Source organism: Neolamprologus multifasciatus, chromosome 16 (genome assembly GCF_963576455.1).
Source record: "Neolamprologus multifasciatus chromosome 16, fNeoMul1.2, whole genome shotgun sequence".
Taxonomy (NCBI): domain Eukaryota; kingdom Metazoa; phylum Chordata; class Actinopteri; order Cichliformes; family Cichlidae; genus Neolamprologus; species Neolamprologus multifasciatus.
The window spans coordinates 19,913,538-19,937,780 of NC_140454.1; the positions used below are offsets into that span (position 1 = coordinate 19,913,538).

Below are 24,243 nucleotides of genomic sequence, written 5' to 3' on the forward strand. Positions count from 1 at the left end.
CAAACATATTTAGTTTCTCTACATGTCTTTGTGGTGTTTGTCCTTTTTCTTTTCTAAAAATCCTTTATTCTTGACAATAAACATTGCCATTTGTTTCAGTCAGGCAGTTTGGCTGCAAATCTGAGCTTGCCCACGGGGACGGCTAAAATTTACTTCTACTGAGCACAGAGAATTTAAGATCCTCTAGAGACTGTGTGCCTCTAAGACCAGGCATATGCTACATTACTTAGATTGTATTCAAAAATACAATTATAACTATACGACTATAAAATTGTGCTAATACTAATCTAATACATATATACTGTACAACCTTGACTGAGGTAAAGGTTTAATGAATTTTGAGCAAACCTACTTCAAGTAAGTTCTAGTTAGGTTACATAATGGGACAATTTATAATATAAAACATATGGATCAAAGCATGCAGGAAAACAGATGGACTGCATGATACAATAATTAAAAGCAAGGCACCAAGAGAGCTGTATGAAGGCCGGTATGCAATTTCCAAATTTTGAGAAAAAACACTCAAATCTCCACTAAAGTTTTATGAGTTCTTCCTCATGGTTTGGCAGTTTGACACACAATCAAACAAACACTTGTCACATGGCTCTCGCCGTGACAGAGAAATATGCATAACAGCAAAGTGCATAACAACTCTAAATGCTGCAAATAAAGTTCATTTCAAGTTCAACTGCCTAGTGCCAGGAGAATCTGTGACCAGTGCAAACTGAGAATGAGATAGGGAGGAACAAGCAGAGTTAGAAAAAATGAAACAAATAGGCTCAGGCACAAAGACTCTTGTTTGTACAGCAACTGGGTCAGCACAGACATCAGTCAGATGGGAAACATTTCATCCCTTGAACTGAACTCTTTGTGCTGGAGTACTGAACTCCTGATTTCCTAAACCTTACAGTTATTACTACTACTTTTTTAGAATCTACTTTCTAGCTCCAATTATTCCTCAGAAAAGGGGTAAAACTCTAGCAGCTACATATGTAGGACTCCCAATCAAATATGTAAATGATAAACCACTGAGAACAAAGATGTTCTGTTTCCACCCAGCCTCTGAGACACAACAGTGCCACTAACAGTGAGCAATCTATCTTCATATCTCGTGTGTTTATGACCGTCTGAGTTTCAATATGTTGGTATTCTGTTAATTTTATGGAGTGTCATAGTTTGCAATATAAGCTTCTATATGCAGAATATGCATTTACCAGTTAATCTATTAAAGGTTAAAGCATTACTGGTATTCTTATTAACTGTGAATAAATCTTTGGCTGTCATAAACTCAATGCTTTATACCCCATTGGCATTTACAGCTGCCACTTCATTAGGTACACATGCTCAACTGCACATTAACACATACGTCTATTCAATGGAGACTTTCACATTAAAAATGAAAGCATGGATCCGTGATGCCTGCTATTAGCTGTTCTGGCTGGTGCTGTAATGGCATGGGGGACATTTTCTTGGCACGCTTTGGGCCCTTTAGAACCAGCTGAGCACCACAGCATGGACATGGACATTAGACCATGTCCATGCCTTTATGGCCACAGCGTACGCATCTTCTGATGGCTGCTTCCAGCAAGATAATGCACCAAGTCACAAAGCTCAGATGATCTCAAAGTGGTTTGTTGAACATGACAGTGAGTTCATTGTACTCAGATGGCCTCTACAGTCACCAGATCTCATTCCAATAGAGAACCTTTGGGATGTGATTTGGTGAAATGGTAGAGTTTCATCATGGATATTCAGCTGAGAAATCTGCAACAACTGTGTGATGCCATCATGTCATATGGCCCCAAATCTCTGAGGAATGCTTCCGGCACCTTGTTGAATTGATGATATGAAGAATTAAGGCACTGCTGCATGTAGTAGGGAAACTCCACCACAGCCTAAGTAGTCCCATCACGATGTTTAATGTTGCTGTATTAATGCTTTTGGTTTTGTTTCTTCTGATGTTAACGTGTCAACAACTTGGTAAATGGACTGATTCTTATATAGCGTTTTCTACTCTCCTGGAGTACTCAAAGCGGTCTATACAACACGCCGCATTCACCCATACACACCCATTCACACAAGCACTGTTATCTATACTTTCAGTGCTTTCTGTCATTCATATGCATTCATACTCCGATGGATGCATCGGAGAGCAAGTCGGGGTTAGTATCTTACCCAAGGATATTTGGTATGCAAACTGGGGGAGCCAGGAATCGAATCACCAACCTTCCAATCAGCAGCTGCTCTACAGCCTGAACTACAGCCACCCCAACTTGGCCCACCTACATATGAATAGACACACCTCCCTTTTTCCATTCTTTTGCTAAGCATATAAGCATTAACATCAAACTAAAACTCCTGTACTCATACTGTAAACTCTGCTACAGGCTCCAAAAACAAGGCTGTCAGTTACTTTTACCACAGACCAAACAGCCCCCTTCACAAAGATGGATCAATGTGTCCCATGTATCTGTTTGTAGTAAAAGCTCTGCGAACAATCCTCTAGTAAAAAACTGCATTTTATCATGACGTGACAGGGTTATCCAAGAAGGGTCAATGCGCTCAAAAGAAAGCCACAATACCCCTCTCTGTGTGGGCTTCCTGGAGTTTGATCATCACCGTCAACAGGAACATGACCTTCCTTCTGATTGAGGTGGATCTCCTCAAACAAACACTGGTGCCCTCAATGCTTACAAGCTCTGCCCGTGACAGAAAATACACAGTGATACAACAAAAAAATAAGTACAAGAAAGAGCACTTCATCATAGTGTTAAATTTACTTTAGTTTTTAAATTGGATCTACTTCTATTTAACAAAAATGTATATTATTTAAACAGATGACTTCAAATTTCGCTATTTATAAACCCATTATGACATCTACAGATGAATCTGCACTCGGCATGACTTCTGTTTCAAAAGAAAAGAAAACATGAGTTGACAAAACAATTCTGAAGTAAGTTATGATTATACAAATAATCCCAAAGAACACACACCTACATTGTCCAAATGTCTAAATGTCTCAACATGAGGATAGTAATTGGTAGTGACAGTCAGTGATGAGTGAAATTGAACTGCAGAGTAATTACAGAGTTAGATTCATCATAGTTACTGTCTGTAATTATGTCTAGGCAGTTTTACTGTAATTCAGCGATGAGACAGATTATAGTGAAGAGAATGTGCAAGACGCTGCAGAAAATCTTCACAACAACACACCACGCTAAATCGAAGCTCATACTGAATGCAGTGTTTCTATATGTGGTGTGAAAAATAGCAAATATATGCTCTGCTGTGTATGCGGCAATGTGTGAAATAGAGATTAATAACAGCAGCATTTTCTGGGACATTTCAACATCAGACTGTCAGTTCTCCACCCTTGTATGTCACACGTTTCATTAAAAGCGGTGTGTCTGGGCTGCGAAATGGAAAAAAGTAAGTAAATACTCGCACCGAATAGGCAAATACAAATAAGAGAAGAAAAAGAAAATCAGTTCGCGTTTTGAGGGGACTGTTTTTTCATGAGTTTTCAAGGCCAAACTACAGTGAAACTGTCAAAAACAGGCCAGTTGCAAACTGAACACTGAACACTTTGTTCACCTCTTAATTCTTAAAATAAAGGACAGCACACTCCCAGCACCACTGAACCGACATTTTTATATACAGTCTTCTAAGATTTAAAGGTAGAAACTCTTTTCTAAATTTCAGTATATGCTCATTGTTTGCACTTCAAATAAAACTAAGGATCTCCTGACAGACCTTACATAAGAGCAATAAATCATACAGAGGCATTACTGGATGCATGGCATATAATGTGAGCAACAAAACTATGTGCAATCCATATGATGGATTGCAGCAAGAGTACTGATACTATCAATCAAACCCAATAACTGAAACTCTGTATGAAAGGACCAGTAATTTATTTTTAACCTTCAGCTGATACCTGGAAGTATTTCTGCATCGCGTGAATTACTATATACAGTAGATGTTTGCTGTTTGAACAGTTTAGCACTTTTTACAGCCATTTTATAAAAATCTGAAAAACACATTGCTGATAGACTGCTTTTCTGTTCTGTGATTATTTAAATTTAGTGCTTCACAAGTCTGGGCACTTGAGAGAGTCAACAAAAGCTCTGTAAATTACCGTGGAATCACATTACTCTTCGCTGAACTAGCTGATTTAGAAAAACTCCAAGGGAACAATACCTGATTGTTTGGGAGAATGCTATTTGCTGATGTGATGGCCCCTGAACTCTGTTTTCTAAGACGTCCCTGAAGGTATCAGGGAAAACTCAGCTGGAGATATCAGTTGGTTTGGCCCATCTGAGCGTGTACTATGAAGCAGGATTGTGTCTCATCCAGGTAACTTCAGGGTTAACATTTCCGTACTATGAAGGCCGTTCACTTCTTACCAGGGTACATCGCCATGGTAACCTACGCTGCAGACATAACCTGCTCCAGATTAGAGATCAACCGATGTGAGATCGCTGCCTACTGACCAATTAGTTCTTTGGGGAATAGCATTTCTGTAAGATCCCCCTACCAGGGTCTGAAATTTTTAATAGTGTCTCAAGTCTTTGTCTTTCTTAAATGAACATCAGTAATGAATTAGATTCTTAAATGCATATTTATTCCTTTTCCCCCTCCCTGTTGGCTGTCATCTGTTTTATAAGCATTAACAACAGAGCACCAATTTGCACTTGTTCAGCTCGTTCCAAATTTGCACATAGACCAATCTTACATTTGAATTCTATTTTTACATTTATTCCTTCTTTGCTCACAGATCATTAAAACACCACCGAGGATGCAGCTGAAAGAATAGAAACTAAAACCGTCTTTTAAAGATCAGTTCAATGAAATACTGATTATAATTCATCCGTGCATTAATGATAGACTCATCATATTGATAAATCTGTCAACTTACATGGTCAGCATTTTTTCCAGCCTTCCAGCCATTTCTTCTTACACACAGACACTTACACCGCTGTTTTGTCTGTAGCAAGTGTGTTTATTTCCATGTGTAATGTGTGTTTATCCCCTTTATATTTTTTCTCTCAGTAGTTTCAGCTTCCTCTGAAAAATCAGCAGTATTCACTATCCAGAATTTTGATTAGCCAAATGGTGCCAATGCCACCCCTTTTAAGTGAAGGTGCAGAAAGACAACATCGTTTAACTTAGAAAGCTAGTTGTGAACTTGCTATGATGTCTCAACTTGATTACTAATGTCAGGTTGAGGGAATGTGTGGTCCAACTAGTCCAAGGATCCAACAAGTTAAAAATCATTTATGCTGTGTTATTGAATGAATGCTCTATTTTGAATGAATTCTGAAATAAAAATAGGGGTGTAGAGTTGAGTCATTTTCCACCACTGATCCAGTTAAAAAAAAACATTTCATATACTTGCTTTCGAGATTCCTCCATGCTATATGAGAAATATTCTATTTCACTGTCCGCTGCGGTCTTCTCCCATATTTGCCATAATTTATAGAGGTGTAACAAACAAATGTAAGATTTTACATCTTAGGTTTAATATACTGTTGTCAAACAAAAAGCAAGATGTCAGTAAAAGCAGTGAAATCCAAAAGGACAGCAACCAATCCATAATTAGTCCCAGTAGTTGCAGGCCTGTTTGAAAAATTATTGAATAAGAAATTAGAAATGAGTTGTTATTCTAGAGAGCAAACCCTCTGCAACTCTGAAGTCATTAGAAAAACATCAAAACATTCTCTATCTACACTTTGTCGTGAAACGTTTCCCCTTCTACAAACCAATTACGCAGGGAAATGGGGAGGTACTGCAGGTACTCTCCTGAAATACAAAGGATGGCACTGCAGAAAGGATTTGGGTCTTTAAGCACTTGGACACAGAGTGATTAACCTTTATCTTTCAACCTGTCCCTGTCAGACATCATTAGTGAGGGGACATTCACAAGAAAAGGTGCCCTGAAACAAGGAGGAACATAATGTGGGCTACGTACGCCCACGTTTTGTCAATTTTAATCCAAAGGAGCTGGTGAAATGTGCTCCAACAAACAAATACAAAGCATTAAGGAATACAGCACAGCACCAGAAAAAAACATAAACAGCCTTCATTTTTCAGATTAGTAAATGCACTGTAATTAATTTTAATTCATTAGTACTTCTCTTGGCTGCTCCAACCTTTCATTTAAAATGAATTATTTTCCAAGTCCCTGGCTTTTAATTGAGGTATAATTTATTAGATTGTTTTGTTTTTGTTGCTGTTTTTTTAACAATTTGTTTGCAGTATTTCTTAACATTCACTCTGACTCGCTTCAAGACTTTTGCTTTTCCTTGCCTCGACCCAGCGCTACATAGCAGCATGACCTCGTGGGCAGACAGGGCCTGGCTAATGAGGAGGCAGTGGCAGGTGATTGCATATTTCTTTCCATAATATTATCCCTGGGGATGTGCTTATTATAGGTGAGCTGGGCAACATGTTCTCCATGTGGCCCTTAGAACAATTTTTACAGCTACTAAAACTTATTTCAAGTACGTATCAAAGCTTACTATTCATTAAATGGAACCGTTTTACTCATGTTCAGCACCACATCTTTATTCTTGGGCTCTCCTGGAGTAGATCTTAGTCCGTTTAAGCCAGCTTGCTTTTGATTGGCTGCTAACTTCATGAACATGTTTTTACAGTATCAGTTGGTCCTGTTAGTAAGTTCTCTTTTTATGGTGGTTTCTACCTATTCTATAAAAATTTAAAAAGCCCCCACGAAATACGGTGCAGGATATATTTGGAGGATTTCAAATGGAGATACCAGACTAAACTAGGAAACTAGTCTCATTGCTGCTTGATAACATTTTGCACAGATCGAATGGTCATGACTTGTGTTTTGGAAACAATAGAATTATATAAACCCAATATAAATACCTTACATTACATACACAACACAGAAGAAAACAGCTACCTCTGCTGTGCAACTTATATAAGCATATTTTCATGATACATCTTGTATATTTTACATAAGCATGAAGAAATAAACTAATACAAACTAGTAAGCTAATAAGCTGGAGCTATTCAGTTGCTCAGAAAGTGTTTTATTTTCCAACCAAGGTGACTTTTGGATGCTTCTTACCTACTGCTTCACACAACATAATATTTTTTGCTTTGATGTGCCTATGACTAAATCCCCTGAATGCACTGGAATGACATTGACATTATCAATGCACAGCTGGCACCACTGCTAAGTACATTGCCTAAAACACTGAAGTAAAATGACTATTTTTATTGTTATCGCTGGTGTTGTTATTGTTTAAGACTGAAAAGGTCTAACTCTCATTACATAAACACTAAAGTGAGACTTGTCAGCTGTAAATCTTAGGGGTATTTTTAATGACATGACCGGAGGCTTCAAAATAAAAACAATCCTGATCAGTAAAAAATAATAATAAACAAGTATGACCCTCTTTGGCCACTGAATATTTCTGCAGGGAAATAACTTTGTTTTCTTAAAGACCATATACTAAGCATTATTTATTAGCAGCATTCGGCAACCTGAAAGACTGGCATTTCCACTTACATAACAATTGACTTGTTCTGCCTCAGTGTCAGGAAACACACACAAAAAACCAACCTTTCTTTATGTGTAATGGTAAAGAGCATAATCAGAAATCCGAGATCCACACACTCAATGGCAGGAAAACAGAAGAGTGTGTTAATAGAAGGAAAATAATACTGAGACAAAGGGAAACTAGGGCTATATACACACAGACACACTGAGGGCTAATGAGGGAATTAGACACAGCTGGGGAACTAGGCACGGGCTAAACTAATTAGGATAACGAAGTGGAGAAGTAAGACTAAATGCATAACACACGAGACAACTAACCACCAAACTAAATCAGGAAACAGCTAAAAAGGGACTCAAACACAATAGTAAACTTAACATGATGAAATGAAAACGAAAGGCAGACATGAAGGGAAAACTTCAGGAAACTAATACTCTCGTTAAAAACATAGTGACTGCAAATAGGAATGCTAAAGACACACATAAAGATGATAATATAAACATATTACGAATCAAACTGAAAATTCAACCAGAAAATATTCAAATATAAACAAAAGTTCCCAAAAACAGTCGAACCCCCCAAGGATTCGACTGTTTTGACTGGGATATGTTTTGGACTCATGAGATATACATTTATTTGAACACTTGTTTAAAGACTGTCATGTCACTTTTTTCTTGTAAGTAAGGGCAAATTTGATTTTTGTTTGTGTGACTGAGGGAAAAAATGTGTATTTTAATACAGTTTACCCACTTTGTTTATATGACTTTGACTATGTCAAACAGTTTTTAAAGTGACTTTGCCAAGTGGTCTGAGACTTACACATGCTTTTTCTATTTTAATGTGCTGAATATGTTAATGAATACTTCTTTGATCTGTCAAAGTTGTTTTTCCTGCTGCCTACAGTAAGTGACTGGGCTGGAGGAAAGGCTTTTACAGCACCCCAGGCTGGCCAGGCAATCATGCCCTACCACAGCTGCAAAGCTATATTCAACTCAAAAATATCCTGTTTACAAAAGAAATTTTCATTTGGCTGGAGGCTAGAGTTTAAAATAATATTTTTTTTTCTTTCTGTTTCATATTCTTCCTTTCAGTCCTGGCATATATTCTGTACCTCATTTCAGCTTTCAAATATCCTTCAGGAGCAGATATTTAATCCTGGTCTAGTATGGTTCAACTTGCTGTAAGCAGACAGAAAACATAACGTAGAGTTTTCCCCACATGACACTATCATCCAATATCTCCCCAGCAAAGTGATAACAGACGATTTCAACCCCATTATCTGAACAAGCCTATTTAATTTGTCGGGGATTTGTTCCTTTTTTTCAAATGCAACACCTCTTATTACTGTCACCGAATATAAAATAATATCACTGAATACATGTTCCCCACCTAACTGCCCTCCGTGGGAGAATGCCTCCTGAATAAGTGACTTTTACAAAAACTCGGGGGGCATCATTACCTTGTTCAAAAATGTATCATCTACAATTACCGAGTTGATGAAGGAAAATGTTTGTATGAAGGAAAAGCTAAAAAACAAAACAAAACACTAGCTTCTCCACAGGCATGCTGGAAGAAGAAGTGCTTGAAAAACTTGAAGGGAAAGATCATATGCTTGATTCCTTTGACTAAAATTGCTCTCTTTAACTCAAAGCTAGAAGCCCCCTTTTCAAGCAACCACTACAACGACAGCTCTAAGGCTTTAGGATATATATGTTTATGACACACCTGAACTTGTACAACGGAGCACATTACACTGTATGATGTGGGACTTAGAGGTCTGCAGTCACCATCAAGGCTCCACTTCACTAACTGTCTGGGGATTCTTGGAAATATCAGTTCCAAGCAGGCACTGAGATCACAGGAAGCTCATAGTTTTTGTAGTAGCAGCTCTGGATCAATTAAAAAAAGGTTTTTGGAATATATTTCTAGTTTACTACGGTATTTCACTATATAGCTGAATTAATACCGTATATAGTTGGAATAATAACTAGTTGAGACCTCCAGAAACCATCTATTCACTCTCTGAAAGGCTCTGCGTTGTGCACTTGTGGGCAGCTTTCTTTTGTCTGCTTGCCCTGAATGACACCAATATAAATATGGATAAAGCAAGGCTGCTTTCAGAATTCAGTTCATGTTTTAAGACACAAATGCTCTTCAGTCAAGGTGTTTTTTGTTCTTGGCTTTTGGCAACAGTACAAAGCTGTGATCCTGGGAAAAGGCAGCAGAGAATATTTTGGATTCTTTAATGAATGAGAAAATGTAATTCAGGAAGTCACACTATTAGAATAGGTTACTTTTAGGTTAAGAGGAGGAACAGAGTTACTTTGGGAAAACTTAGTAGCATGCATACATCAGTCTTTTGTTGATTGCTGGAAGGTCGGATTATTATTACCACTCACCCAATCTACACATGAGCAGTTTTAGCTCTAGACGGAACGATATTGTCTTGGTTTTAATTGAGTCATTTCTTTAATTTTGTTATTCTTGGCCTTTGTGTATTTCCGTCACTTTAACTTCCTGTCTTTGTTAGTTTCCCCCTCCTTTGTGATTGTATGCCCTGCCCTGATTAGTCACACCTGTGTTCAATTAGCCTATCAACCCCCCTCAGTATACACTCAATGTACCTTATTAGATACACCTGTTCACCTGCTCATTTACACAAATATCTGGTCAACCAATCACATGGCAACAACCCAATGCATTTAGACAATACAGACAAGGACAAAATGAGCTGCTGAAGTTCAAGCTGAGTATCAGAATGAAGAATAATGAATGGCATGGCTGTTGGTGCCAGGCAGGTGGGTCTGAATATTTCAGAACTGCTCATCTACTGGGATTTCCCCAGACAACCATCTCTAGAGTTTACCGAGATTGGTCTGAGAAAGAGAAAATATCCAGCGAGCAGCAGCTCTCAAGGTGAAAGTGTATCGGTGATGCCAGAGGAGCACGTCAAGCTGCCAGAAAGGCAAAAGTAACTGAAATAATGACTTGTTACAACCAAGTATGCTGATGACCATCTTTTAAATGCACAGGTTGAACCTTGCAGTAGATGGACTAATACAATGTTCAGATTTTAAGGCTAGAATTTGAGTTTAAAACCACAGCCTACCTGAGTATTGTTACTGACCGTGTTCATGTCACAGTGTACCCATCTTCTGATGGCTGCTTCCAGCATGGTAATGTGCCATGTCACAACTCAGATCCTCTCAAACTTACAATGAATTCCCTGTAATAAAATGATCTCCACGGTCAATAGATCTCAATCCACTTCAGCACCTTTGGGATGTGGTGGAACGGGAAATTTTCATCATAGATATGCAGCACAGATATTGTGCAAATCTACAGCAATCGTGTGATGCTATGATCGCAATATGAACCATATTCTCTGTGTAATGCTTCCAGCACCTTAAATCTATGACATGAATATTTAGGGCAGCTACAAAGGCAAAAGGGGTTCCAAACGAGTACTAGCAAGAAGTCTGGTAAATATATATACATCTTGTTGTTCACTTAAAACTAAAGATTATCTCCTTCCTTCTTTAGTCAAGTTATCCAGACTTTACTTCTATTCCTTGTGTTCTTTATATACCTCCATGTTTTTGTTGTTTTGTTTTCCCTGACGTATTATGACTGTGTGAACTGTTTTATTGACGCTGACTTTTGCCTGTTCTTCATTTGAACTGTAGGTATAATCATTGTTTGTTTTTTGGATTAAAGATTGGATTCTGGACTTCTACCCTGCCTCCTGTCTGTCCTGCATTTGGGTTCCCTCCCTGCAGAGACTGTCACAGGCAGTCTTTATCTTGTGTTTAATATGTGTTGTTATTCTACTCTGTAAGGTGAATTAGGGTAAACCGAACCAGCAAAATCAAGATGAGGTCCAGAGATTATCCCTAGAAAGGATGTAATGAGTGTAAATGTTTAACTGGCTGATTTGGGCACAATCACATCACACTGAGCGTTGTGTGAGTGTGTCCCTTCAATTGGAGTTTAAATAAATGAAGTCTGGAGTGGCTGGTTTCTGTTGGTAAACAGACCAAATTTACTCCACTAACTGAGTACAGAGGTGGATAAAATTTGCCCACATAGCTCTCCTCACTATTAGAATTATAAAGTATTCCTAAAAAATCAGTCACAAGTCCATAGAATGATTATCAAATTATACACAAACTCTCAATTCACCGTGAAGATGTTTGTAGGGACAGAAATATCTAACTAACTATACGTCATCGTCAACGGTAATCAGTAATCTGACCTTCAAAACCTTTGCTTTCCACTTTATACTACTCTGTATAAAGGGCACATCTCTGAAGACTGGAATTGGACAAAATGTCTGATAAGGAATACAAAATTCCTATGACAGTATCCTGGATAAAGGAACACTGAGTAGTGTATCCATCCTATTATCCTTTCAAGAGTCTAAGGTAGATAGGGATGGCTATTCAATCCCTCCAAGGGTCATTTGGGTTATTTGTAGAGAGGAAAATTTGCTCTCTGTGCATAGTAATTTGTTACTTCAGAATACATTTGTAGGGATTGTGAACTGCTGAAGCATGAGGAAAATAAATCCGATTTGAAACAAATTCAGAAACTGTTAAAGACGATGAAGCTGCTCTGCCGGGATGTGGCTGAGACTGACTGGCAGTCAGAGAATATATGCTGAAGGATTACAACACTGCTTAGTTATGGTTGACTACAGAGCATCTTAATACATATGGACTGTAGTGGAAATATCCATGAGCAACAAACAGTAGTGGAACATATTAGTAGCACTATTAGTATTTATAGTAGTAAGCATTAATTAATTTGTATTAATAACACACCTTATCATTATGTTTTTTTCTTAGGCAGTAATGAGAAATTATTACTAAATCAATAGGAATCTAATTCTGCTCTGGTATTTTCTCCCTTGGCTGTATTAGTTTGGCTTTTGTTTTTATTTTATGTGCTGCCAGCAAATAGATTTAGATTACTACACCCAAAAACAAGCATTTGCACACCAGTTAATGTAAGCTTAAAAATACAGGCTGTTAATGCTTCTCATGCTCTGCTCCTTAGAACAATCTTGTTAGCTATATGACTTGCAGGAGCACTGCTAAAGCTGATTTTGGAACTTTAATTCTTTGTCATTTGAGGGTCATGGTTCCTAAAGAACTTTCAAAAAGAGTTCATGGCTCTTTTTGTCACGGCAATAAAAATGGTTTGGTCTGCTGGTCACTGGGGAAATCAAGTCACACAAGAACAGGCCCCAGTTCAGACTCATTCATCTAATAAGGTAGCTCAAAACCAGTCACTGCCTGGAATTGTTCCTATGTACCTCTCAGTAAAATACAATTCTTCTATCTCAGTATTTGTACTTATGAAACTGAGTAAAAGAAACACCGATCAGATTTATTCTAACGCCACAAGTGTTATGTGCTAAACAAGGCAAGATCAGAATTTACTGTATAAATAGCTTGACAAAATCAACCAATATTGTCATTAAAGAATTTAACTTAACACAAAACAAATCCAAAATGTAAGTAACAGGAAATATCTAGAATTGCATTCCAAATCATGACGGGCTTTTTTTTTTTCTTAATGCATTCTCATAAATGAGAAGAATATCACTAATGAGAGGGAAAAAACACAGAGGCTCCTCCAGAGTCTTGTTGAAAGATTGAAAACAAAAAGTAATTACAGTAGGTCTGTAGGAGGATCAGAATGATTAAAGCTGGGAACAGTGGGATGCAGAGACACACTAACAAGACGCTGAAAAGCAGGAGAGTGCTATATGTGATAAAGGACCATAAAATACAATTATGTTGGAGACAGAAAACAAGTCAAAAATGTAAATTTAAATGTACTACGAAGTTAAGGCACATTTCTGCGTGATGCATTTATCTAGTTTAGCTGTAGCATTAAAAAGACATTGAACAGCATTTTTGCTATAACTTTTTATTCTGAAATCTATTTTGTTTGTTCTTTGTAATTGCCACTGAAAAACAACACCATCAGCATTTAAATTTGTATCCTCTAAATCTATGTTTCATTGCTACCGCACTGCCTCTGGGCTGGAATAAAACCCTAACCCTAATCCTTTCTGGTGATAAATAGGATTTGTTTTGCTAAAGACAAAGTATCTCAGCAACCGCGAAAAACAAATAGTATTTGCTAGCTGTTAGACAAGCCATAAGCAAACACTGACCTGAAAATACTCCATGCCATTTTTCTATACCACCGAGGCAAAAAAAAAAAGACATAAAATTAAGAGGCATTTAAAAAAAATTTTTTTTAATACAATACAACAAAAATATCAGTGACAGCATAATTCTATATATAAAAATAAATATTAACAAAAATGTAAGGTATAAATATGAAAATATTTTAAGTTTGTCTTAAAAAAAGGTTGTGCCAAAAAACAAAAAGAACATTTCTACTTAGTTTGTCTGAGGTGTTGCAGTGCTTCTGGTGACTTGGCTCCACATTTTTATTGCTAATCAAATTAGCATCTTGAAGCTACACAGCTACTTTTTCTGTCCAGTTAATGTTAGACTTTTCTCAGCTTCAGCATTTGAAAAACAACACATTTTATTAACAAATAATGGGTTAACCATGTGAATTAACCCTATCTGTTATAAAGTTGTAGAGAGCCAGGGCACATGCTGCCTAGCTCCCATGTTCATTTTATTGTTTTTGTTATTAACCATAGTTGCTAGTCGCTACCTTAATGCTACTTGCCTGTCTGCAGGGAGCTGTGTGAAGTTGTGTATCAGCTAGAGGCAGTGTTGCCAACTCCTCAGTAAGAAAAATTGCTATTGGTTGTCCTAAAAGTCGCAAAATGATGTCATCGCCTAATTTGCATAATTGGCCAGTCTAATGTAATTGTAACCTATGTTGTAGGAGAGAAAGAAAGATGACTGTCCTCTGCCCGTGAGGGTTTTGACACGGGCGAGGTGCCCACGGCAGCACCCGCTGCTTTTTGAGAAGAGCGATACTCGTTTTCACATCAAAAAGTCATCATAAATAAGTCTCCAATAACACCAGAAAAAGTTGCCAGATTTGTTGCTAGTTGCTTTTTAGAAAAACAGTTGCTAAGGGGGTCTGAAAACTCGCTAAATATAGCGACAAAGTTGCTAAGTTGGCAACACTGGGTAGAGGAGGCAAAGCTGACACTGCTGGCATTAAAACTCCTGTAGATGTTTAATAAATTTCAGTAGTTTTTAGTCGTGATTAGCATCTGAGAATGGGTTTTACTGTGCAATCATTAGGTTTGATACTCTGGGTAAAATGTAATTTTCTAACCTTTGTGTCATCACTCACTTGTTAAATCACTTCGTACTGCACACTTCTTCCACCAAAACGCTGCAAACATGGCCGAGACTCTAATGTTATCTAGTGGTCACAGTACAATGCCAAAAAATGAACCATAGATGGATGCATGTTAGCGTTGTTTTCATGCATAACAGAAACCGCATCAGGCTGTGTTACAAAGTAAGAAATCATAGTCAGATTGCTGCAAAGAAGGAATTACATGCATTTGTTTTTGTTTCGTTTTATACAAGACAATTATTATGGTTAATAAAGTTGTTTCCCTAGGATTCATTTTATTGTGGTAAAAGTAGCAGAATAACCACTTTAGCTGATATAACTGTACGGATCAGGATAGACACAAAAATAGGACATATAAAATGTTACAGTTTTGGGAATTTAGACATTTTAATTAATTTCTCTGAACATGAGGTATTTGAGAAGCTAAAGTAAAAGCATTACTACTGGAGGGAGTGATTACATGGCTTCTGCGATTGGGATGTTAAGTGCTGTAAATCTTCTGGGGTTCTTGAAAACAGTTATTAATGCGCAAAAGCACAAAAATAGTTATTAATGTCATCTAATAAACTGAGTTTAAAGAGGTCATCTTTTCTGAATGATTTTGGTGTTTTCCCAAGAGGAGAGGCTACTGGGAATGTTAAGGGAAAAATACTTGCAAAGTACAAATTGTGCACTTTGTGCACTTTGCAAATATTCAGGTACTAGAGTACTGGAGTACTGGAGCATTCAGGTACTGGAGGGCTTCCCATTCTTCTCTTTCACCCATTACAGCCTTTCCCTTCATCCATCCTTCTCTACAGATCTCTTCACATCAATGCAAACTCTGCTTCATCCTTTCACCCATCCCTCACTTTTCTCCCTGAGCTCTCCTTTCTTAAAGTTGGACCTCAAAAGGTACTGAACCTGTGCATTATGAAGTCTCTTTTTTCCAGGCTCATATTTTTCTTTTCCCTCTCAGCCTAACTTGATGTGCGACAACCTCTTGAAGGTTTTCAGCTTCCGTACAATCCAGTACCTCAAATCATTAAATATTAGACCCCATAACAGCCTTGCTGATTTAAATTATTGGTTGGATTTTCCTGACACTTTCAAAATAAAACTGTAGAACTTATATAAATATTTTGTGTGCCTCTTACTGCGCTGATTGATTTGGTTTCTATTTAATCTTGCAGCAGCTCACTGTCTGATCATCAATAAAGCAAGTACTTCTGGATATGTCTGAGAACTGATAATGTTATAAAAACTTTAAAGGAACAGATTTTTCCCCTGGAAGACCACACACCAATTGAATTACTGTGCAGAAACAGATTCCTCCCACTGACAAGATAGTGCTCATGATGCCATGAAAGCTAACTGTACTCTTCTGGCTGACAGATGATGTTGGGTAGAAAGAAAATATGCCTAATTTTTTTTTTTTTTTTTTTTTTTTGGATTGTTACAGTTTTTGTTTTTTTTATTTGTTTTTTGGGCTTTTAGATTCCAAAACTTGTCCATTCTCAACAAAATCATCTGCATGGATAAATTACACTACAAACCAGAGGAAGAAATATGTAAATTTGATTTGGAGGTGATCTGTCACGTTAGATATTCTCTGGATTGACTGAGAGTATATCACATTTCACATTTGATATCGATGGATGCAGGTTTGAGCTAAAACAATTTATTTTACATTTTTAAATTTAATACAAGATCCAAATATCAGTATCACTTGACACTGGCCCGGTTGACTGATATATTGGTATACCTGGAAGAAAAAAATGACATTAACTGAACTCAGTGGCCAATAATGTTGATTATATCATTTTTTTTGCCGGTTACATTTTTTTAAGTGTGATAATGAACCTTAAGGCACATCACAGCTATTTTTTTTTTTAATAAAAAATATTTCTTTGTTTCCTTGGGGTGGGGACACACAAAAATGAAAAAACAAAACAATGTAAAAAGGCTAAATTAAATATCAGCACTGGCATTGGACAGCAGCCAGATTTTTATATCCCAGAGTTTCACAATCTGCGCATCCCTGGTTGATATGGATGTTTTTGCGTGTGTTTAGTTTTTGCGGGTTTTTGTGGTTGTTTTGGTCTTCTTGTTGTGTATCTTCCATTTTGTTCCAGTCATTATGAAATACAACTGTTTTAAAGTCTTTCAGTCCTTCGTGACAGCATAGTGAAATTCTATAATGCACATTTATGATCTCGACCCCAGACTGCAAACTGATGAGATACAATGCACAACCAGTGATAGTTGCCAGATTTTTTGGCAGTCAGGAAAGTGATCATTGGCTGATAATGATGTACAGCTAATAAAGGTCCACCCCTAAAAAGAAAAAAGATTACTGCTGCCAACGCAGCATGTTCTCAATTTATTTGCCATCCAATAACATTCTCAAATTAAAGGCCATCAAAGTAGAGTCAAAATTTTACACTATTTTAGAGTATGCCAGATAGCATTATAGGGAGCACTGAAATTTTCAGAGCTGAAGAACAAATTTAATCCATGATAATAAATAAAAACCTGCAGCTATATCAACAGATCCATTAAATATGTTAAAAACTTTATAAACACACAGAACAATTTGATGATTATTAATGGAGTTTGCCATAAACGTCTATACTACAGGAGTCCAGGAGAAGCTTTTAGGCATTTACACTTTTAAGACACAGAAGCAACGTTTAAACAGTCCTGTCCACCCAAAACATGCACAACAGTGATAACACTGTGTCATCACAGTCAAACAGCAACAAAGTGGCAAAAAGCCAAACTGCCAGAAACAGAATATTTTAGAACAAAAGACACACACGTCAGTAAAGGAGCAGTTCGCAGTACTAGAATGGTACCACGGTGATCCCTGATTGTTATCATTATGACTGTTGTCACAGTATGTGCAAATGATCACCACTTCAAAACACAAGCTTTTTGTGGTTGCTTTCATTAATTCAATCAGTCAATTCCATGCTACTTACATGGTGCAATTTCACTAAGGGTCATTAATAGACTAATGGCTCACTTTTACACACAAAACACCCACTAAGATGCTCACACTGTAAAAGATGGATGTTATTGGTATAACATCTCAACAACAAAGCATTACATTTCTTAGGAAGATAGGGAAGAGCCACTCTCAGAAACATATTAGGTACATGAAACCATAACTTTGCTCTGTATAAGCAGGTATATCATCCTGATTTACAGTAGTAGAGTGAGTGACACACAAAAAATTAGATCCATAGATTTTGGTCCTGTGGTAGTCATTGATTTCTTTACAACACCTTTTCCTAAATGTTATGGGGCTGCTTTGGTTGTGGTCATGTTACTGTTTACCTTGGATCATTACTTTACTATTATTTGTGTTTTAATTGGACTATGGGGAAAAACTGCTGTTTCCTATTGAATGAGCTATTCTCAAATACCATTTCTTGGTAAAGAGTCTGTCAATCTGTGCTTTTAGGGAAGAGAAAGAGCTGGCACAAATACAGCAAGAAAATTAAGCTGTGCACATGTCAGCCTATTATTAGCCGGCCTAAGTCCTGGCTGTTTTGGATGGGTAAATAGAGAGCTATTGTCCTGACTTCATTCAGTTGCCCTTTGAATGGCTAAAATTTACCGTGCAAGAATAGAACTGTGATTTTTACACAGATTAACATAATAAACATGATAGCTTTTTATGTATAATTAGATTTCTTATATACAATGCATTTATCTAAACTATACCTATTTCTCCAACCACTGAGAATCACTAATAATCAAATATATGACAATGCCCTTATTTTTACAAATGATTTTTCAATTATTCAATAATAGAGTCAGCTTGACATTATCTGCTTTGTATGCTGCCATTTATTTAGAACAGCCTCGATGTAAAATGCACTCACGTGCTTTAAATAAATGCTGATTGTAAGCCCAGTGTAACACGGGAAGCACCACTGACTAAGCAAAGATACAGTACTTTAACCAAGGATTAAAGCTTTAGATTCCCGCGACTAATTACACCTTGCAGAAATGTGATTAGTGAGAGCAGTCAGAGTGAGCAGAGCACAGACACGTACACGAACCTATATGAGCAAGTATAGGCACATGATCAGCTGCATACAACATAAACAACAAGACGCTGCTAGACGCAGAGGCAGTCTGGCAGTGAACGTTAATGGCTGTATGGGCAGATGGACATGCAATGGAAACCATCATATGGCTGCATCACAAAGAGGATTAGTGTTTGATCCAGCTAGTGATCTAAAATGAACCAGCAGATGCAGCAAGAAACACAACTCTTAGGAAGAGCTTGCAGTCTCTTGGCTCTAAACTTTAAGCCTTCCTATTATTCTCATCAGACTGTTTGCTACATAAGTGATAAAATGATAATTCAATATTACCATGGAGACTAAGTAAAGCCTCAAATTAAGCATCGGTATTAAGGTTTAAGGAAGCTCACACAGCTTCTGTGAATTCACTAAAAAGAGGTCTTTTCACAAGGTGATGTGAGGGAAATTTAAGAGCATCCATTTTCTTCTTTTTGGAGATGTTGCCACTGGACACCAAAGTCTGATCCACTGAGCATTACTTACTACCAACAGATAATAAATAACAATTATGATACAACACTAACAATTATACAAGACGACTTTTATTTCATTTATTTAAAGGTTTATATATTTTGGGCAAAATGTCCAGCAGAACGTTTTTCTTTCCATATATCTAAACGATTTCCTAAAGCTCATATTATTCATCAGTCACGACAAATATAGCCCATCTTTAAAATTTTAATATTTTCTTACAAGATTTATTTTCTTTGCAAGCGAGCGACGAGAAAAAATCGCATAAAAATTGAATAACTGCATCCGTTTAAACTTTGATTCAGGTGCATTGTAACTTGGCTACCTATGCCTGGTGTCCTCATTGCCCCGAACAAACTACGCATTTCTAACTGTGAGTGCAGAGGTGACAGCCGTGCCAAAGAGGACGGAGATCAGGGAGTGCTCAACTGGGATTGCACCGAAGTCGCCAAACGGCATCCCTAAAGACCCAGGCGCGTATAACCCGAACGTACTAAAGCAAAGACCAAAGCTCAACAATAGAGGGGACACCCGAAAACCTGCGGATGAGCGCTCGGAAATGTGGAAGGACAGATGATGCGAGGACGGATGAATCCACTCATACTGCAGAAATTTTAAAAAGTAGAACCATCCCTGCGTAATGCATCCCACAAGATAAGTAAAGCGTAACCTTTCACTGCTTATTGGCACGGAAAAGAGGAAAAACGTCCTCGTTGTACATACCTCACTCACTGTCTCCATCCCACTCAGACTTGTGGTCCTGATGATATGATGCCGCGTTGCTCCAGCGTCCTAAAAAGCACCGTTGTTCGACTGAGGAGGGGGGTGAAACATGACGGCAGTGGTGCAACTGGACTGACGTACCGCTCTATGAGAAGCGAACGACCAATCAGAGCGTAATCCGATACAAGCCTCACCAATCCGCTCTAAGGGAGAGAGTGAGGGCTGCTCAGAGGTACTACTGTAGTAGCAAGGTAGATTGACCTGTGGGAGAATTCATCGTCAACTCCTGCAAACTGTTTCAAACCAGACAACATGTTCTTCCCGCAGATAAAACAGCTGAGTGAATGAAGTGAGTACTGAGGTATTTTGTGTTTCAGTTTGTGTCTTTCTAAAGATACACTTAAGGTTTGTGTGTTTTGTTTTTTGTTTTGTTTTTTGTTTTTATTGCCACGATGTTTAGATAAAGCAGGGGGCAAACACAGGTAACAATATAACAACAAATACAAGATTAGTGAGATCACCCTCAAACACAATAACACAACAGGTAACCCTGGGGAAAAGTTCATTATCAGTCCAAAAGACTAACTTATTGGCAATGACAACGATATGCGAGCAATATATGTTACCTCGCCAGGTCCGCGGCCCCGAACTGTAGTATGGAGACCTCTGGATGTTACTTCGGGTTCTGGCTCATAGCCAGTCACGGAACCCGAAGTAACAAATAGGTCTAGTACTGTAGTTATTATGACATTATTCTATAAGATAACTAAGAAGATTCTATTAACCTCCTAATAACTTTACTTACTGCCAAATGTTTCTTGGTAGTAAGTATAGAGGTTGTACTTATTACCAAGTACAAGAAGAACTGGTTTCCTATTTTGCCTTAAAGGCATAAATCTTACAAGGTGGTGGCTTGAATAACCATTTGCCTTAACAATAATCAACAGATAAATTCTTAATACACAAAAACAACACTTTAAGTGTTCCAAATAATTTTTTTACCATCTTCCCTATTCAATTGTGTTTTTCTTTTAAATTACTTGACTACTACTAGACTGTCAAGAAGCACTTTGTAATGACTAAAAAGGAGCCAGTATATTTCTAAAATCCGTGCCAATAAGCACCTCATTAATGTTGAAAATGTGTACCTAGATATAAAGTGCACCATATGCAATAATGCTGAAACACTGGATGGATATTAGCACTTTTAATTTTTTCTTAATATACATTTTCTATCCTGAGATGCTTTCTTTTCTTTATTAAATAAAATAAAATTTGCTGTTTGGCAGTTTAATAGGAACCAAAGTGGACTGTGGCCTAAGCTCTATGGATAAAAGTTTCCATCCAATGACTCTTTGAATTCAGGTGATTTCACTCTCATTACCACGGGATATATAAAATCAAGCACCTGGCTCTGCAGTCTGCCTTTACCAATATTTGTGAAAGAACAGGTCATTCAAAAGAGCTCACTAATTTCCCGTCTGGTACTGTAATATGATGCCATTGTAGAAGCAAGTCAATTTGTTAAATCACTCCCATCCCAGATATTCCATAATCAAATGAAAGTGCCATTATTGCAAAGTGGAAGTATTTAGCAATCACAGCAACTCAGCCATGATGTGGCAGACCATGTGCCAATGCTCTGCAAACTCAGTAACTGCAGAGTTTCAGATTTCCTCTGACATTAACATTAGCACAGAAACTGTGTGCTGGGAGTTTCTTGGCATGAGTTTCCATGGCTGAGCAGCTCCTGTAGGTGTAATGTGTAGATGATCCAGTATTTTTGTCCACATGAGTATACCGGGGCAGGGGCAGATCTAGAGAAATTTTCAAATGGGGTGGCAAAATCAAAGCCCCCCCCCCCCCTCCCCTCAAACACATATGCAGGTGGTTACATATGGTTAAAATGATTCAAATGCAGTAAGTATACATGTTTTTCATATAAATATAGTCTATAACTTAATTATTGTCTGTAGCCCACATAATTACACACTTTAGTTACATAAAACATGTGAGTTTTGATGTTATGTACTGTATAGCCTGTATAATAAATAAATATGTAGCCCAATAAGTATAAAATCCAGAAAGCTACACAACACTGGTGGTTCATTTACAAACACAAGTCTAACTTAAGTTTCACACTGTTTGTGTTAGAAAACAATCACATTGTTACATGCTTAAATTATGTCAGAAATCTGCACTGTCATGAACAAAAATTTAAACCTAATTTTTCATGATTGTTGGATTAACCCTCTGAGGTCTGAAATACAACTGGCCATTTTTGATTCCTTTTGAGTTTACGTTTGTATTTCACCCTCAGATTGTTTCATGTTATTTTTTCCCCTTGCCTTGTTTGGTATCATTCTTTTCAGCTCAACTGAATTTAGTTGTGTTTTTTCACTGACATACTGCATTAGTATTACTATTACTATTAATAATACTATTACTGATCTGAAATCACACAAAGAACTTAAAATCCTACTAGTATTTTTTTACTGTAAAACAACCCCCACAGACATTTTGAGAAAATTTTTATAACTTGAAATGCAAATATAAATTGTACATTTTGTAAACATATACAACTATTTATCTAAAAATGCAGCCAATACACCTGCCGTTTTTTTTTCTTCATTTTCTACAACCATTTAAAAATATTACTAAAACTAAAGTGAGAGAACAATCAGGTTTTGCAATAAGATGCTCCACAAATGATGTGTGCCAGTAAAAAAAAAAAAAAAAAAAAAAAAGTTTGTCCACCAAAAGACAGATGAGAACAGCAGGCCTGACAACAGGATGTGTATCACTCCGCTGGTTTTCTACTTAGTGACGTGTTTACATTGCAAATGTGCCTTTGTGACATTCATTAGTGCCCTCACTGACACACAAAACGACTACACAACAGAACAGCTACACAAGACAACACAACACACTATGTATACACTCCACACAAGTCTCCCACATCTAAAAACTCTCTCTCTCTTGCTCGCCCCGTCTCGCCGCCGTTACCGTCACTCCCAAAACGCTCCCCTCTTCCTAAACAACCAAATCCCACATGTTGACTTTTTTTTTTAAATTGGTCGACATGGTGCATTTTTCCACTGTTAGGAATGATGTGACTTTTTTTCCTTTCATTACTGTTTTCGCGCTGTCCTTAGAAAACGCTTAAAACACACACACACACACAAAACATGATGACAGTATTTAGAACAAAGCATGGCTTGTATATATTATCATAACTCTGGATTTACTGGCCTGTAATTAAAATTTAAAAAACTTTGAAGACCGAACTCTCAATGTGGGCTGAAATAGAGACTCAGTGTGGCTGCAGCTTTTTGCTATGTCAGAGGTGCAGCCTGTCGGTGGACCACAGAGGGTTAATAACACTCACCTTCCTTCCATTTCCAGAGTGTAGCATCCAACTACCTGTGTAAAATCCGAAATTCCCATGGTGTTGTTCAAAATGTGCTCTGGCACAATCATAAATATGGCTTGCTACTGAAAACAATATATTATATATATATAATATATAATATATCCAATATATTCAGTTTTAGCATTTATATTCACTGTTGACTGTAACTATGCTCGAACTGTTAATGCTATTTTATTTTAATAAACAACACTGTCATATTCAAAACTGGGGTGGTACTTGGGGTGGCAAGGGATCATTTCACCCCATGCCACCCTTTTAGATCCGCCCCTGTACCGGGGAGCAACCAGGAACTAAGGAACCACATTTGGGTTTGTTTAAAATTCACAATATTGTAAAACACTTTCTTTTCAATTGCTGCTACATCACACTGCATGTGTTACAACTGCCTCTCATTTGCCTTTTTTCAGTCTTAAGTATCCAGTTATCCCTACATGATAGTGGTAGTCTGGTCCACTCCAGACACACCTGTGCTTTGAGCTCTGAAATCCCCTCCTTGTAAGCATAGCTAAAAAGGAGATTATACTGACAGTGTAAGAGGAGTCTACTGGCCTTCCTCTGCCTACAGTAGATGTTTTAGATCCATACACCTGAGAAACACAAACTGCTGCCTCTTTGTGTTTGATATGGATGAACTCTGGACATGTAGCATTTCACATATAGCGCATTGATTCAAGAATTAGATTTGTGTTAGAATGTG

The 24,243-nt window shown here is 37.5% G+C and overlaps 1 protein-coding gene across 2 annotated transcripts in view; it reads right to left on the reverse strand.

Annotated features, from left to right (window-relative positions):
* The window catches only part of b3galt1b (UDP-Gal:betaGlcNAc beta 1,3-galactosyltransferase, polypeptide 1b), a 56,440-nt gene extending 32,828 nt beyond the window's left edge, over positions 1-23,612 (reverse strand). The window contains exon 1 of one of the 2 annotated variants that reach the window (XR_014869705.1): positions 20,114-23,612. The gene's annotated coding sequence lies outside the window, so the exon portion shown is untranslated. The remainder of the gene's footprint in view (positions 1-20,113) is intronic. The other variant, XM_085134631.1, reaches the window with a different exon arrangement.
* Positions 23,613-24,243: the final 631 nt, after the last annotated feature.